Here is a 6,000-nt window from a genome sequence, read left to right as displayed (position 1 = left end):
CTCCCTCTCTGTGACGGTGCCATTGGCATCTGTCTGGAGGGGACCCTGTGCGGTGGGGACTCTGGGGCAGGAGGAGATGGTGGAGCAGGTCTGCACTGCCATTGCGGAGCCGTGGGGTGGGCCGGGTGCCCCCCGCCAGCCCTCCTCGCTGGACTGCCTCCATCCCTGGCGGCTGGCACCTCATATCCAGCTGGGATATGCCAGCCTCTTCGCGAAACATTGCAGGAAATGTGAGTTCAATGAGACTGAAGTCAGCAGGTAGTTTGGCAAACTATCTTTTTATGCCCATAGTTGATTTTCACACATCAGCTCCCTCTCCCTTTCCTCTGAAAGCTGCCTGTTGAGCAAAAGTATGAGTACATGAGTAAAAGTCACTTGGCCCCAACTCTTCTCTCTGAGTGTAATTCCTCCTCTCAGTAGGGTGGGCAGCAGCTTTGAGCCCTTTGTTTCTCCTTTTTTGAGATAGGACGGTGAATGTGCTGACAGGTGAAATCCCAACACAAGGGGACTGAATTACCCACAGATATGGTCCTTCATTTTGTCACATCAAAGCAAGCACAAGAAAATACCAAAAAAAACTTGCAGGTGGAAATATCATACAGTGAGACCTGTGCTCATTTGCTGCCACTGGGCAGTCTGCTCATGGGTGCCCAAGCCCAAATCATGGCAATCCCCGGAAGAAACGACGGCCAACACATTTGCTCTGGTGAAGAGCGCTCCCCTACTGCGGAGCAAGGACCGCCGGTCTGTGATTTGGAGGCTACACATCATCCAGCATTCAGTTCTCCATGCCATCAGATATCTTCTTTCTGACTTCATGCTTCATCTTGAGCTGAAATATTCCTATTTTATTTTAATAACTGCTTTAGTAACTGAGATTTTTTTTCCCCTTTTCTCCACTCCCCAACATATAATTAGGGTTTCTGTTGGCATGAGGATGCCTCATTTGGCTACATTGCACTGTTCTTCCTGGGTGGGAGTAACTGTATGGAAATTAAGTAACTTATACCATAGTTACAACAGAGGAAAGTTGTACTGCTTCACATGTACTGTCTACCACTTAGTTGTAAATGCTTCTCGGAAAGCCAAGGAAACTCTGTACATCCCTCTTACGTTACTCTCCAAACAGAGCCCTTTCCCCTTTCGGGGACCTTGCAGACACAAACCTAAAAAAAACCCCAAGCTAGCATAAAAGCCATCTCATTGCCTTAAAGGTTGTTTGACTCTCCTAGTGAAAACAGTGAAGAAATAACTATCACAGAATTTCAGAAATAAAGGACCATATTTGTTATCTCTAGTAGCAAATTATTGTGGTTTTTTTCCTGTAAGCTCCACATTCCCAGAGACTGATGTGAGAGAAGTTTGTTGAGGCATGGTGGTGCTGGGGGGACAAGGCGAGTGGTGGAGTAGGCAGAACCCCTCTGTTCCTCCAGAGAGGTGTTTGCCTTGTTTGGAGTTCAAATTCACTTGGTTATCTCTTCTTCCAGAGCCAGCTCAGCCTCCAGTGGCTTTGGGTTGCTACATGCCACGTGAGATCTTGCCCCCAAATACAAGGTAGGACACCACTACAAGCACAATATGAGCCAGTATCTTCCTTAGTAAGGATCTAAACATAAAGGTTTAAAAAAAAAAAAAAAAGAAAGAAAGAAAAGAAAAATGTTCTCTTACCGATTTTTCAAACAGTGGGTAAATTCTTATCGGGTAGTATTTCTCAGAGGGCAAGATATTATGTTGTTATCTCTAGGCAGCTGCTGTTTTTCTGTTGTATGAAACTTTGGAGAAACACTTAGGCTAAACAGGAGTTCTTAACAGTAACACCGTATCACAAATGGGCACGGGCAAGCCTTGCCCACCATGAGGGCAAGGAAAGAGTGCATTTTGCAGGGCAGAGAACAGACACTCTACAGCATAGTCTACCCACCAGCTCTCAATAAAAACCTAGTACATTTATTTTAGCCATCTTTCTAGGAGGGACAGTTAACTTCATGACTTTAAAAAAGCACCTTTAAAGTTTAGAGGATGAAGAGTTTCTCTCATGCTTGACCCCGTTCTTGTCACCAAATACCACTGGTACGTTTCAGGATCTCTGCACAGCTCAGCAAAGCAGAGAGTTTTTCAGCTGACGAAAAGGAGGAACATTTCTGTGAACGCCACATAGGCATGAGGTGGTGTAACCTCACTGCATTTTAAAGAGAGAGTTAGTGCTTCAGAACCTTCTTTTTTTCTTTTTTTTTAATATGGATTCCCCACAGCGTTTCTAGGATAGGAGAGATTCTTACAGGTAAGCTGCTAATAACAGCTTGCCTTGACTCGGCACATGTGGGCAAGAGTTTTTGGCATCCAGGGTAGGCTGGTGGTGTGGTAAGCATCTCCCCAACCCTGAGTCTGCCGGGGAGAATGGCTGAGTCCACAAAAATCAGCGGATATATTCTCATTGCAACATGTAAAGTGCTTACCTTGGTCTTTCATGTATGAGAACCTGTGGTTATTACATTGCTTTCTTGATGGCAATCTTATTTTACATCAATTATTTGAAATGTATCATTCCTCCAGCAGTAATACACAAAGTCCTTTCTCTTCTGCGTGCCATTTCTCATAGTTTCAGATCAAAAAGCTTTTGTGATAAGCAATTATTTGTTACACGCACATTACATGCTGATGTGAAGCCTAATTTCTCCGCAGCGCAGAGAAGAGGTGGAATAGTTAATATCCCCTCGCTCTGAGAAAGGCTGCAGAATAATAACACGGGAAGCTGAAATAATCATTCTGCCGTCGGTTGTTCTCCCCTGGGCCTGCCCACAAGAAGTCATATGGAGAACTGTTAGAGGCAGGCATCGCTGAAGATTGCCTGCTAATTTTACTCCCTGTAACATAATCTGTTTATTCAGAAGATGCACTCTATCTTCTTTGCTGTGATTCAGAAGAATCTTAATCTGACGTGATTTCTTTCATTCTCTCTCCTTAGTAATTAATATTGCTGCATGAAATCTGAGGCTTACTCTTTATTGCAAGCAATATATTATGAAGTGATTCTTTTTACTCGAGAAAACGTAATCTATACTTCATTATTAAGTCTCTAAATCTGTTTTTCTTTTATAATAATAGTGCCGTCTTGGGAGATGGTAGTTAAGAGTCTAGATTTTTGTTTTTCTTGCAAAAGAAAACTTGATTAAAATGGGAGCAAGACTAATCTAGAAAAGTATAATTTGTATAATTATTGAAATACAGCCTTTGAGTTTAAAACAGCTTCCCAAAGGTTATCAACAGAGTGTCTGTTGATAACCCTATTTATGAGATACCCAAGGGACAGTGGCTCTAGCTCACTTTGCAGAATGGCTGATTTTCCTTTTCTTATTTTCCTGCTCTTTTTTTTTATGGTCAGAATGAGTTCGGCCTGAGTTTCTGAAACTTGAGTGCCTGAAGCTCTGAGCCATTTCCCCAGAACAAAAATCTGACTCCAAGCGCCTCAGTTTGAATAACCAGCACCCGAAGCTTCATATGCTTGCAGTGTTTAGAAGCAGCTGGCCAGTCATCAGCGTTTAACCTATTTACAGGACATGTTCTCAAATCACTAACCAGAGGTTTTCTTATGGCTGTCTTGCTTTTCTCTTCCCTCTTTCCCCTGGGGTCCTGGATCAAAGCAGATTTTGCTCCCTCATGCAGTGGCCCTTCTCATTCCCGTACATCCCACACTTGCAGCAGCACTAAATGGAACATGAAATCTTGCCCCAAATGCCATTTTAGTTATGCGACTGGGGACACTCTCAAGCAGTCAAAATGGAGAGCAATTGCCTGATTACACAGTAAAATCAGTTGATGATAAATCTTTCTTTCCTGCGGTTCCTTTCTTTCTATTAATGTCTCCTTCCCTCATTATTTTACCCTCATTTTCCTTTCCAAATATGTAACTCTTAATAGGATAGTCAGATGAATAGAACACTCACCAAGGATGTACTTTGCTATTGCTCCTAACTCTGCTGCAGCTGTGATTTTCAACATCTAATCTTTGCTGTGCTTCAGTTCCCTGTCTGTAAGGTAGGGATGGCATTTCTCTGTGTCAGAGGGGCATTGTAAAACAGAACCACGTAAAGTCGGCAAGGGGTTCAGGTATGGTTCTGGCGAGGCCATTAAAGAACTTGAATAGATTAAAGGAGTTGTGTGCTGCTAGCCAGAAAGCTTTTAGGAGACTGCCTCTCACATCATCTGTACTACCCGTAACAAGCAGGGAAATGGGGCTGTGGAGGTTTTTATGTGTGTGTGTGTGTGTGTATTCATGAAAGACAGACCATACAGAGGTCTTTGCAAAGTAGAAAAGACCTGTGTCTTTAACCACAATGGTTGATAGCCCTCTGTAGAAATCTGCCTGTGGGTACAGATGAAGGCAGAATGATTCTGACAATTTTAGAAAATTGCTTTTGACAAAAAAAAAAAAAAAAAATTGTGAATTCCCCAGCCTTGGCTTATGGATGGTGGAGGAGTTTTGCAGAGGAAATAATGTTCCCTAGTGAAAACTGAACGATGCTCTGCAAACTCCATTGAAGCCCCCTCAAAGCCCCGTCCTGCCTTCAAGGCACTCCCTCTAGGATGGACATTTCTAACCTAAAGGCCAGGAGGGCTTGAGTCTAAAAAGGCTTGCCTAGGCTGCCCACGTAGAGAGTGAAACGAAAGACTTGAATATCAGCATTGGAAGAAATAACTGAGACTCCCCCCAGTGCAAAACTGAGCTTCTGAGTTGAGTTTAAGTCGAACTTATAGGCTAAGGAAACACATCGCCCACAAGGATGATTCATGGGTCAGTTCCCTGGGCCAGGTAAGTCCCTGTCGTAGTGAGTTGTCCCCTGCTTCGCTTGAGATTAATATGGTCATGTGCCTCCTCAAAATGCCCTTGTCCTCAACACTTCTGACACACAAAACTGCACACACAATCAGTTGTCCTTCTTCATTTGTGGTATGTTCTGCCTAAGCATCATAGTGGCAACACCAGGGACTTAATATCTCAGCCAATCCAGGCATAAATTACTGTTCAGGACTATAAAAAGAACAGACATAGATGGTTTAACAAAAGATGGTACAGACCTGTGGGCCTTTTGGGAGAGTCACTTGGAGGGTAACCAGATATATCCTTCTTTTGCTTGACCTTAAGAGACCTACTGGGGCAAATAGTTTTCTCCTTTCTTTAGTTCTATGTCATTGTTTTAATTTTCTTATTGCCCCAAATTTTCCTTCAGAGCTAAAGCATTCTGCACAAATGATGGCAGGGAAAATAATAATAAAACTGTATTTTGTGGGACAGGCACCCTAATGAGCTAGGGATTGCTCTGTAACTGCGTATTAGCACTGTAAAATGGTTTGCCACATGACTGTTAGCTTAAGTCACCCAAAATGTCTGGGGAAACAGGCAGGAAGGAAGAAAAAAGGCTCCTAGATTCAGATTCAGTCTCCCTTTGAACCTGCAGGAGCTCATTCCTTGATGGTCCAGAGAACAGAAGCAGGGAAGAATATGACAACTCTGACAGGTGCTAAAAAGTCACCTTCCCTCAAGGAAGGTGATCAGGTAAGGGACCAGACTGGTGCATCACCTGATGATGAGCTTCTAAATGTAAGAGAGCAGTTCATGTGGATGGTTTGTTCTCAAATCTTTTTGTGTATCAGAATGGGCTGATCCTACTTTTCAAAACAATTCTTTGAGTTATTCCACACTGTACACGGATTCTTGTAGGGAAGATCAGGACATGCCTGAACTTGCACAGATCTGCTCAATTAGCACAGTGAATACGCACCACACTCGTGTCAAGAGCGCACAAAAGTGGTAACAAATGTGAGGTTGCTCCAGGAGCAGATCTCAGCAGTTTGGTGGAGAGGAACGATCAGGGTGAAGTAACGCTGAGGAGGTGGAGTTACATACCCCCACAGTCACCTCATGGGTTTGTTATGCAGGTTGTCATAACTCCTATGGGACCTCATTTCCAAGACGAATGTTCTCGAAATCTGAAATTCATG

This window comes from Phalacrocorax carbo, chromosome 1 (genome assembly GCF_963921805.1).
Source record: "Phalacrocorax carbo chromosome 1, bPhaCar2.1, whole genome shotgun sequence".
Lineage (NCBI taxonomy): Eukaryota > Metazoa > Chordata > Aves > Suliformes > Phalacrocoracidae > Phalacrocorax > Phalacrocorax carbo.
The sequence above is the reverse complement of the archived record's forward strand: the minus strand, read 5'-3'. Positions refer to the sequence as shown.